We start from the raw sequence: 10,787 nt of genomic DNA, 5'->3' as shown, positions 1-10,787 counted from the left end.
CTTTAGAATGGATAACTCTTACCTCTGGGGGGCTTATCTAAAGATATCTTTTCAGTGCCCACTGCTCATATCTTGGCACCTACAGAAAGAAAATCCAAACAGCCAATTTCAATTATTGTGAGGTTTGGTTTTAATTTTTCTTCTTTTGTTCCCCCTCTTATCCAGGCTCATTAAGCGAATCTATTTCATCTGCTTATTTGACATGGTAAGACAATTCATGTGGAAGTCTAGCAAGAAGTGCAAATTTTGTGATTTATGTTTAGAGGGCAAAAAAAGATTTAGAAAATTCTTGCATTATGTGTAACAAAGATAAGCTGAAAACTAAAATTGATTTTTTCTTGCTCAGTAACCAACTTACTTTAAATAAAACTGATAATTATTACTGAATATATTTAAACTCAAAAATCTTGGTCTATCAGATAATTAATGCAAGACAAGAGAAAGGCTGTCACAGTACACAGAGGCACGGTAGTACTTAATGGCAGAGATCTGTCTCAAAAGTAATCCTCAAGAGTGACTGTAACATCTGATTTCCTGTTTTTAGCAAGTAGGTACATAGAATTTTCTATGTTTTACCCAAATCAGTTTTAATGTTCTTCTTGTCTTCATTTTGATGGCAAGAATCCCAACCTGGAAAAAAATAGCTTCTATGTTGGTTTAGTTTACTTATTTCTCTAAGCGATGGTTATGAGCTCCAACAGTTCTCTCTTCATCATCAAGCTAGTATCAGTTACAATCTCCATTCTTCAGCTCTGGGCCAAATCTACATTTAGGCTGAGTGCAAACGCTCTAGGAATCCAGGACAATGAGGAACAGTGAGAAATTCTGGTAAAACTTTGATTCAGATTCGGAAAATTCTTGTATGTCTGAGCCTGGAGACTTGATCTGGTAGGGGGATCTCACGCTCTCCTGGATTAGAGTCACCCTTCTGCATCCCTGGGCAATTACACGAAGTGTAGTGGGTGTGCTCATCATTTCTACTTCCAGAGTTATAAACCACAAAGCCAGACATACCAGATGAGGTTGGTCTGCTCACACTTGTCTGGCACCATCATTTCCTCTGGGAAAATGGCAAAAGCAAATAGCAACTTGCCTGTTTGCATGTAGGCGTGATCCTCCTGAGAACGTATAATTTGGCACCATGCGCAAGTGAAGTTCAAACATCCTCAAGCTATGAGTTGTTGACAACATCTCTCAGAATAGACATATAAACTACGTAAAGCAGTTTTGGTGCTGCCTTATCTCAACATTGCCTTCAAAAACTGTAATGGTTCCCAAGTCACCCTGGTTGGGGAAATATGCTTACAGCAAAGGGTGTTAACTGCTTAACCTTTGCATCAGCCTCCTTGTCTGGAGGCAGAGGGTAACAACACTTACCAGCCTCACCAGGACCCTGGGAGATGCAAAGCATGCTTAAACATCTGTGTGCATTGATGAATGCTTATGTACTGCTGCCCCACAGTGGCTCTGTTTACAAAGGTTATAATCCTCACAATAAAGGCAATGGCAAACATTTCAAATAATAGCAGTTTCTCTGTTTATTAGCTGTGCAAAACAGGCATTGTGTTTAGATTGGTTCCCTGTTTACCTCTCAGAATTTGAATGCAGTTAAGCATAGCTGGTGGTGTCACACCTACATTACTAGTGATGGACCTGTCCCTCCTTTATAGGAGGTTGTAGGTCAGTGCCAAGTATCACTACTGTAATGAAATCAGAGGGAGGTAAATATACCATACAGATGTTCCACGGCCTCTTGAGACTGAGTGTCAGCAAGCCAACTTTGGCTACAGCACAGAAAATTTGAGGGTTGTTAATAAGGAGGATTAAAGTGCTAGGCATCCTCTGGGCTATAGCAGGATTTAACAAATGCCTGCAAATGCAATGTTCAATAGGACTCCAAGGCAAAGCTTGACTGTAACTTGGAGTCTGCACAGAGGGAAAAGAGAAAGCAGTCCAGGATCACGTTACTCAATGATTGCAAAGGGCTCTGTTTTCAGCGCTGCCCCCAGGGCTTTACCTGATCTATCCAAATAGAAGATGTCTGCCCTTCCCACCCTGCAATCATTCATACATAAACAACTCTAAATACTTTTCTGACTGTTCTGCCAGTTTCAGCTCTTCTTGCTTATTCAGTGCCTGCTCTCCTGCCAAAACAACAAACTGAGCTCGTGTGGGTTGTGGTTGGGGGCAGAGGCAGGCAACAGCGGTCTGCTCATTTCCTTTGTTTTTCACGTTTCTCTTTGGCCTTTCCTTGGGTAAAATCCAAGGGATGGATCATTGCTGGTTCCATCATGATGCAGAAGGAACAGACATCACTTTTCAAACAATGACAGCTTTATGAAGCCTAACAGTCTCAGCCAAAGTCTTGATGCTATCATCAGACATGCCTTTCTTCCCAGTCCCTGCAGGTGACTGCAGCTGGCAGCAGATCTTTTGACAGTCAGATTCTGTATGTTATCTCAGTTGGACCATGCCTTTAAATAATTGGATGGGAAGATCTGGGAAACAGATATGCTATTTCAAGGCATAAATAACATTGTGCTGAGTGCTGCAGAAAGCCTTTATTTAATTTAGTTCGATTTGGTTCAAATGTGGTCATCTGGTTTGGCATCCAACCAGGATTTCTGTAGGTGTATGCTGTTTCTTCTTAGACCACCAACTGTCACATACATATCACTCCTCACTTTGCCTCCATTCCTCAGCTCTTCAATGGGAATAAGATGTTCTTGACTTACAGGAAAGAGAGATAAGGAGTGGCGGAAAGTAAGTTTGTGAGATTTTCTGGTTTTCTAGTAACAGAGATCCATATAAATAACTGAAACACAGGACTGAAATGGTGAGAGTAGTTGCAGCTAACAACAGAGAAATGTGGAGAGCGTTGCTGGTACACTGTCATCAAATCATGTCGTATAACAGTGGAATCCATCCCTGTGAAGAAAGCCAGACAATGCAAAGTAAAAACTATTTAAACTGTCAGAGTTAAATTGGAACTTAATTTTTGGGTACTCTGTCTGACAAAGTCACCATGATGGATTAAAGAAGTTTAATTCTTCAATTTGCTTATTGCCACTTGTGATGATTACTCAGAGCTTCATTTAAGGTCACAAAGTATTTTTGATAGTGATCAACTTCACAGTTTAATCTGCAGGTATTACCCCACGGCTATTTCTTTGCTTCCAACACACCAAAAGTATTTGGCTAAACAGAAAAAAAAAAAAAAAAGAACCTCGACAAAGTACACTCACATTCCTGTTTGTCGTTTTTATTCCCCCGCCCTTTTTTACAAAGGGGCAATTTCAGCTACCTGGCCTTTTCTGGAATGCAGTCTAGGAGGTGATTTCATTTTGCTGTGTAAAGAGGAACAGTGCAATCCTAGCAGTGACAGCATCCTGCCAGCTAGTGCTGCCACCAGCGTATCAGGAATAGCAATCAGTCTGAGGACTAGCAGTTCCCTAACAGCTATGGATCCGAGACAGCAAAGAAGCATTAGATGGTTTGACCTATGGCATTATAGGATATTTGCTTGCTTCCCAGAAGTCTGGGAGGCTCTGGATTCCTTGGCGTCTGGTTGAGCCAGGGAGATAGATTAACTGAAGGACTGTTACTGTTTTGTCTTGGGTGAGGCCTTCTGGGCAGCCAGCTGTTTTATTTTGTGTATTGCACAAAAGGTTGCTTTAAAACTGTGTGTTCTAGGGATGAGGCATTGAAAGCAAGAGAGTAAGCTGCAGGATATTTTTTTCCTTTACACAGAAGCCTTTGCTAGCCAACATTGTTGGCAAAAGCAGGCAGAAGAGAGAAATTCCTTTAGAGTAATAGTAAAACACATTGCCCTGTCATGCAAAATTTAAGCCAGAAGGGTCCAGTCCAATATAGTGCTAAGGGCCTGATTTTAAAATTGTTTAGCTGCCTGTCCCTAGCTGCTACAGGTTGCTTTTGGAGCACTGTAGTATGTTGAACAGCTCTGAAAGGATCCAAAAGTCTTATGCTGTAGCTGGGCTACAGTTACCATGCTTTTGTGTACACAGTGAGCTCCACTGACTTCAGTGGGTTTCTCCATAGGCAAAAGTGTTCACCTGGAATTAAATGCTTATCTGTTTGCCAATACTAGATCGTTGGTGTCCTGTGTGCTGTCCAGGAGAGAGCCTGAACAAAACCGAGAGAAACTGTAAGGTCAGTGATATTTGTGTAAAATACACGACATGTGCTTTCTCTGATCATCCTTTTTTACTGCAGTATAAACACAGTTCTTACTCTCTTCCACATTTGAAAGCAGAAAAATTGTTGTGTACTTTCTGCAGTATATCCCTTCCTGCCAAAGCTGACTCAGAACAGAAGGAAAAGACAGCTTTGCTGTTCCAGCTATGGCTTTTTAAAACATTTTTGTCTGATTCTGTTAGGCTCCCAGAGAATGTTTCATGGATGTATAGCATGTTATATGTGTTAAACCCTTCATCATTTCACAGCCCTTTGAAATTGGGAAGACTTGTAAGTCCTGGGTTACAAATAAGAAAACAGTAGCACAGAACTTAACCTCCCTAAGATTCCTCTTGGGCAAAATTCCCACATGGGAAGAGTCTGTTGCCTTCTTTGTTCTTGCCTCAGACTGCTAATATCAGTGATGGTGAATGAACCGTGTGGGATTGGGTCTATGCTGAGGACAGGGGGCAAGGAGATATAACCTGACCTGCTGTAGCTCCCACTTACTTCAATCAAAACTGTGAGCACATGGTACTCTCAAAATGCAGGTCTTAAATGATTTCGCAGCAGACATCCTCTAACTGCTTGTAAGAAAACTGACAGTGGACAGCTCAGTTATTTTGCCAGTTTGGTTTTTTTGTGGCCAGAAGATAGGGAATGTGGTACAATAGCAGATAGATCACCCAAATTGGGGTACCAAGAAAGGCATTATTCATGTGTAAGTCTTGACCTGCCTTTGTTTTCTTATGCAAATAATAATGAACAAAAAATATGATTGATAAGCATATTAATAAGTTAATGATTAACTTACTTAACAATGTTGGCCTTCAGATTGACATTAGGAGGCATTTGAGCTAATATAAAGGTCTCAGAAGTTTAATCTGCAGGTATTACCCCAAGGCTATTTCTTTGCTTCCAACACACCAAAAGTATTTGGCTAAACAGAAAAAAAAAAAAAAAAGAACCTCGACAAAGTACACTCACATTCCTGTTTGTCGTTTTTATTCCCCCGCCCTTTTTTACAAAGGGGCAATTTCAGCTACCTGGCCTTTTCTGGAATGCAGTCTAGGAGGTGATTTCATTTTGCTGTGTAAAGAGGAACAGTGCAATCCTAGCAGTGACAGCATCCTGCCAGCTAGTGCTGCCACCAGCGTATCAGGAATAGCAATCAGTCTGAGGACTAGCAGTTCCCTAACAGCTATGGATCCGAGACAGCAAAGAAGCATTAGATGGTTTGACCTATGGCATTATAGGATATTTGCTTGCTTCCCAGAAGTCTGGGAGGCTCTGGATTCCTTGGCGTCTGGTTGAGCCAGGGAGATAGATTAACTGAAGGACTGTTACTGTTTTGTCTTGGGTGAGGCCTTCTGGGCAGCCAGCTGTTTTATTTTGTGTATTGCACAAAAGGTTGCTTTAAAACTGTGTGTTCTAGGGATGAGGCATTGAAAGCAAGAGAGTAAGCTGCAGGATATTTTTTTCCTTTACACAGAAGCCTTTGCTAGCCAACATTGTTGGCAAAAGCAGGCAGAAGAGAGAAATTCCTTTAGAGTAATAGTAAAACACATTGCCCTGTCATGCAAAATTTAAGCCAGAAGGGTCCAGTCCAATATAGTGCTAAGGGCCTGATTTTAAAATTGTTTAGCTGCCTGTCCCTAGCTGCTACAGGTTGCTTTTGGAGCACTGTAATATGTTGAACAGCTCTGAAAGGATCCAAAAGTCTTATGCTGTAGCTGGGCTACAGTTACCATGCTTTTGTGTACACAGTGAGCTCCACTGACTTCAGTGGGTTTCTCCATAGGCAAAAGTGTTCACCTGGAATTAAATGCTTATCTGTTTGCCAATACTAGATCGTTGGTGTCCTGTGTGCTGTCCAGGAGAGAGCCTGAACAAAACCGAGAGAAACTGTAAGGTCAGTGATATTTGTGTAAAATACACGACATGTGCTTTCTCTGATCATCCTTTTTTACTGCAGTATAAACACAGTTCTTACTCTCTTCCACATTTGAAAGCAGAAAAATTGTTGTGTACTTTCTGCAGTATATCCCTTCCTGCCAAAGCTGACTCAGAACAGAAGGAAAAGACAGCTTTGCTGTTCCAGCTATGGCTTTTTAAAACATTTTTGTCTGATTCTGTTAGGCTCCCAGAGAATGTTTCATGGATGTATAGCATGTTATATGTGTTAAACCCTTCATCATTTCACAGCCCTTTGAAATTGGGAAGACTTGTAAGTCCTGGGTTACAAATAAGAAAACAGTAGCACAGAACTTAACCTCCCTAAGATTCCTCTTGGGCAAAATTCCCACATGGGAAGAGTCTGTTGCCTTCTTTGTTCTTGCCTCAGACTGCTAATATCAGTGATGGTGAATGAACCGTGTGGGATTGGGTCTATGCTGAGGACAGGGGGCAAGGAGATATAACCTGACCTGCTGTAGCTCCCACTTACTTCAATCAAAACTGTGAGCACATGGTACTCTCAAAATGCAGGTCTTAAATGATTTCGCAGCAGACATCCTCTAACTGCTTGTAAGAAAACTGACAGTGGACAGCTCAGTTATTTTGCCAGTTTGGTTTTTTTGTGGCCAGAAGATAGGGAATGTGGTACAATAGCAGATAGATCACCCAAATTGGGGTACCAAGAAAGGCATTATTCATGTGTAAGTCTTGACCTGCCTTTGTTTTCTTATGCAAATAATAATGAACAAAAAATATGATTGATAAGCATATTAATAAGTTAATGATTAACTTACTTAACATTGTTGGCCTTCAGATTGATATTAGGAGGCATTTGAGCTAATATAGAGGTCTCAGAATTCTTATTCCAGGTTCCTTGCACAGTTATCTGTTTGTACTGATCAAATTCTTAAGGTTTTCCTCACAGCTGTTAAGAGACAGAAACTTTACTCTTTAATAGCATGTATGCATGTGTTGTATGACCAGGTTAAAGTCCATACTGCTAAAAGTTAGGTATTTCAGGTTTCCAGGTTTATATATAGATTTTTTCTGATGCAACAAAAAATGAAAAACAAACTCATAAAGCACGTGAACCTGTGCCAAACTGGAGATGAACACACTTTAAACCCCAAGATAATATAAACAGAAAAGTGTTTGCTGCATTGAGCCTTCTGTCCTAGATTTATCCAGATGGTTCCAAACTCTTTGGTTTTCCTGTCAAGTTTCTGGATCTAACTAGATCCACCTGCATCTCACTATCGTACTACATGAGATTTGTAACATTAGAGAATCTCATCAGTATGACCTGAGGTGTAATTTAGATTGTCAGGTTAAAAAATAACATTGTAGTGGTGACCCTAAATCTCCAACCCCTCCAATTACTTCACTGCTTGCCAAGGAGACTTGGACTAAAACTTGCTAAGCAAGTGTTGCTTTTCACCCCAGGAACTTGTGCTGGCTGCCTGTGGCTCAGACCTTGCAGCTCAGTGGTAGATCACCTTCGTGACTTGTGGGAGTCCCACAAGTGGTTTGCAATAAGTATTGCAAGAGTTTGCTGTTCACCCACCAAGTAATAGATTCATGATGCTGAAAGGAGTGCTGTACTCATATGTCAGATGTGTAGAATCTGCTTTACCAATAGAGAAGATTTAGGGATAAACAATACCTTAAGAATACAAGATTTTCAATAATGGAGAAAATTACAAAAAGATCCAAGATGGGTCACTAAGATTATGTTTGGCAATAAAGCCCTTTCATAGCTGCTCCAACATCTGATCCAGTGAGAGGCTGACCAACTGATTAGTTTCTGCTGTCTATATCAGAGTTTGTTCACCTAGAAAACTTCAGTGTTACATCTTTCATGTTCTAGTGATAAAGAGGTTACTCAGAGTCTCCTGGAATAGCTGTTCTAGGCTAAAGCAGACTGTCGTGTCACCTACCCCTGGTAACACTTTCCCTTCTTATGTCTTATGATAGGACACTCAGACTCATGTTAATGAAGCAGATCAGGTCATTTCTGTACACTACTCTCTTTAAAGTGCCTAATTAATTTTTCTGTTGTACACTTTGATTAGAACACATTTGTGGCTTCAGTTTGTTTTGTTTTTTTTTCCCTTTACAGGTCCTTTAGATGGGATGCTAAATTTTGCAAATCATAACTTATAAATATATAATGTGCAATTCATAAATAATAAACAATTATTATAATTCCATTTGAAAATGCAGCTGAAATTAGCTCATTTTTAACAATTTAAATATGACACATGAAGATAAATGGATGGCAAAACTGAGAAGTGGAGTTTCTAGAAAGACAGTTTTAGGAACTCTTAGTTACAGGAGCCTTTTTCCTCCTGACCCCCTCACACCTCTGCTTAGCAAAGAGATGGGAGAGTTTAGCCACTAGATATATTGAATGTACCACTCCAGAGTTCTTTGGTTTTGTGTACAGGGTTGTGTATAGGAGAGTACAGTCCTCATACCTTTACACCTCTGGTGTAACCTTTTTCAGGTGTTTTTACTTCCGTAAGACTTTGAACTTGATACAGGATAAATGTGGTCTCAGCACAGTGTGATGACCTGTAATACAGTCCTCCTTGCATTAAAACTGCCTGTATCTGACACGGGAGTACAAAGTTCAGGTAGTTTGTTGAAGGTTGAACTGGACTGCTCTGATATGATTTCTTTATCTTATCAAAAGTCCCCCAATGAGCCAGGTGAGTCCAGACTACTTTTTGGTCTCTGGTTCCTTGGCTCAATCTTTGTCTTCAGGCTGCATGAGCCAGTTTGCTATTCTCTGGCTACCATTCCCTAATTTTCTGCCTATTTTTTTCTCTGGTCATTTTTACCTGTGACTATATGTTAGAAATACTTCATTCACAAAACTCTGACTTGTCATAATCCATCTCAGAATAAAACCTTTCTCTCTCACATTCTTCTAGCTCTGTCTCTGAATGTAGCCACAAAAATTTTGATTGCTGTGTGTCCTTTGCCTGGCCCTTTCAGGTTCCCTGCCACCTCATTTCCTATGCACAAAGTTAGATTATAAGTTGTTTGCTGTTGCCCCACTTACCATTTCTACATCCCCAAAATTATGATTGTATATTAAATAGCAATTGCATCTTCACAGGGATAGTCACAGCTGTGGTAGATACCAGTAGCCTGAAAAAGTGGGTTGTAAATTTGGCCCATTACATTTATTACACCTCTCTGATTTGAGAAGTGCTAGAATCACAGTTTAAGACTGTTATGGACAGTTCATCCAGACTTCAGTGAGGCTGGTGGGTGCATGTTGAATGCCAGCCTGGGACTGCTATGAAATGGAAATAATTTTCATATGTTTAGCTCCAGTTGTATTTTTCATTATGTGTGGCTAGTGGCTCATTTTTCTGAAAGGCCTCTCTGGTCAACTTACTTTCCAGTTGACCTTATAAGATTGCAATATGCATCTGAAAAATCAATTAAAAAAGAACTGAAATACACTTCTATTATATATTAACATGTGTCCTTGTAAAGAAAGGCCATGATCTGGGTATGCAAAGGCTAATAATTGACCAACTTGTGGTGCCATAATATTTGTTCTATTTATTTTCTTTGCAGAAAGCATGCAAACACTTTGGAGGGACACTAAAAAAAATCTGCAGAGTACTCATACCAGGTTTAAATAGGCACATTTTTAAATGTTGAGCAATGATTATCAATGTTTATCACCAAGGGCTCCGAAATTCTTCTAACAAAAGAGAAAATGTAGATTTTATGGGTTAATGGTAATGCATGAAAAATAGGTTTACTTTGGCTCATTGTAAGACTACAAAAAAAAGCTGAAGATCTGATATGATAAAGGCATATTAAAAGACTGGTTTGTGGTTTTGTGTTACTTGCAAGAGACAAGTTCAGCATTTGATTTCAGGAAGTTTCTGAGGGCTCCATGAGGTGCTCAGCATTTACACAACTGTGTCTGCAAACCACTATAAAACTGGAGCTGAACCGTGACATTTGACTCAGAGGAGAAGCTCTCAATGACTTGCAGTGTTTTGGGGACAAAGAGGACAATGCATTCCTGTGTCGATACCAGTGGCAGAGGGCATGTAGCCTGGGACTCTCATGTCCCATGGCAGCTGAGAACTGATTTGGCCTCCACCCTTGTTTGCCTTCCTTAACTTGTGTGCTTTTTTTTGTTATTCAATGATTGTACTCCTTTTCCTCCAAACAGAACTACCTTGTGCCCTGGAAGTATTTCACTCCCACAGATTTCATGCCACAGACTATTTCTTCCCTAAAATACTCTGAGCTATTATGAAAAGATTGCTTTCATTACAGTAATCTTTAACAGGCTAATTAATATTTGGTTGAGAAGTAATTTTGAATTGCTACGCTCATGGTGGTAACAGCAGATGAGGAGAAGGCTGAGGTACTCAACAACTCTTTTGCCTCAGTCTTCACTGGCAATCTCTCTTCTCACCCCTCCTGAGTCAATGGATGGCATGAGGCGGACCGTGAGGGTAAAATCCCTCCTGATGTAAGAGGAGATCAGGTTTGTGACCACCTGAGGAACATGAATGCACATGGGACCTGATGAGATGCATCCCAGAGTCCTGAGGGAATTGGCCGATGTAGTTGCCAAGCCACTCTCCATGATATTT

This window comes from Egretta garzetta, unplaced genomic scaffold, assembly GCF_000687185.1.
Source record: "Egretta garzetta isolate BGI_Z169 unplaced genomic scaffold, ASM68718v1 scaffold117, whole genome shotgun sequence".
Classification (NCBI taxonomy): Eukaryota; Metazoa; Chordata; class Aves; order Pelecaniformes; family Ardeidae; genus Egretta; species Egretta garzetta.
The sequence above is the reverse complement of the archived record's forward strand: the minus strand, read 5'-3'. Positions refer to the sequence as shown.